The sequence below is a fragment of the Hipposideros armiger genome, unplaced genomic scaffold, assembly GCF_001890085.2.
Source record: "Hipposideros armiger isolate ML-2016 unplaced genomic scaffold, ASM189008v1 scaffold_492, whole genome shotgun sequence".
In the NCBI taxonomy this organism is placed as follows: domain Eukaryota; kingdom Metazoa; phylum Chordata; class Mammalia; order Chiroptera; family Hipposideridae; genus Hipposideros; species Hipposideros armiger.
In genome coordinates, this window is record NW_017731842.1 from 495,297 (window position 1) to 496,752 (window position 1,456).

Consider the following 1,456-nt stretch of genomic DNA (forward strand, 5'->3'; position numbering starts at 1 on the left):
GGGAGGCAGGGCAACTTCAGCTGCTGAGTCACGCACAGACCCTCGGCAGGTGGCTTTTAGCAGCTCTGAAATCTCCATGCCCCAACAGATTCCAGTGGAAAGAGTGCAGGAAGACGCACATCAACCCTTCTGGCTGTGTAGCACTCAGCGTGCCTCTGGGCAGGCAAGAGCAGAAACAGCATTGACTTTGTAAAAACTCCCAATCACACCTCATAACCCCACTCATCTAAAATAGACCTGCATTGCCAGGGTCAGTCTAGGCGCCAGGTGGTCTGCTCTACCCCCACAAGACACAGATGAGTTTGTGTATAACACAGGACAACCTAGGTAGACCTTGGGGGACTTCAGCCAAAACTGGCACTGGTTGTTTGTTTTGTTGTTTTGGGGTTTTTTTGTACAGCAAAAACAAATTATATTTAGAATTAGCCAGCTGGACTCAGTTTAGATGATTCCAATTTTGTTGGCAACATCCAAAGCATCATAGTCAGGAGCCAGATGAACATATGCCTTCTTCTCTCCATCAGGCCTGATCAGGGTGTTGACCTTGGCCACGTCAATGTCACAGAGCTTCTTCACAGCCTGTTTGATCTGGTGCTTGTTGGCCTTGACATCCACAATGAACACAAGTGTGTTGTTGTCTTCTATCTTCTTCATGGCTGACTCGGTAGTTAGGGGGAACTTGATGATGGCATAGTGGCCAAGCTTGTTTCTTCTTGGGGCGCTCTTCCGAGGATATTTAGGCTGCCTTCGGAGCCGCAGCATCTTGGACCTTCGGAAGGTGGGTAACGTGCAGATCTTATTTTTTTTGAGGCTGTGGACGCCTTTCAGGACTGCTTTCTTTGCCTTCGGCTTTCGGAGGGGCAGGGGCTTCCTTCTTCCCTTTTGGCACCATCTTCGTGAAAAAAACTGTTTTGTTTTTTTTGGGGCATGTTATATTGTTATTGTTAATTTGGTTCTTTTGGGTGTTTGGGGAAATTTTTTGTTGGTTGCTTGTTTTGGTAGTTTTTGTTTTTTTCTTTCATTATTACTATTTTTAGTTTTTAATATAGGCATATATAAAGGTGTATATATGTGGATATATATGTTCATATATACGGGTGTGTAAATATATATATATATTTTTTTCTCTCTCTTTCTTTCCTTTTTTCTTTTCTACCCTCTCTCTCTCTCCCTTCTTTTCTTCTTTTTTTTCACTAGTCTACTTTTCCTCATTCTTTCCATTTTTCTGCAATTTTTTTTGGGAGGGGGGTGTTGTATTTTGTTTCCTCTGTTTATTCTATTTTTTATTTTATTTTATTTTATTTTGTTTTGCTTTTATTTATTTATTTTTAAGATTTTTTATTGGGGTATTGGGGGGAAGGGAACAGTGCTGGGGAATTGGGGGAAGGGGAACAGACAAACTGCTGTCGTTTTGTTCTTCAGTCTAGTTTGGAGGACGTTGCTTCACTGGCCCAAG

The 1,456-nt window shown here is 42.2% G+C and overlaps 1 pseudogene; it reads right to left on the reverse strand.

The window, feature by feature from the left end:
• Positions 1-441: 441 nt before the first annotated feature.
• Positions 442-892, reverse strand: LOC109395882 (60S ribosomal protein L23a pseudogene; annotated as a pseudogene).
• Positions 893-1,456: the final 564 nt, after the last annotated feature.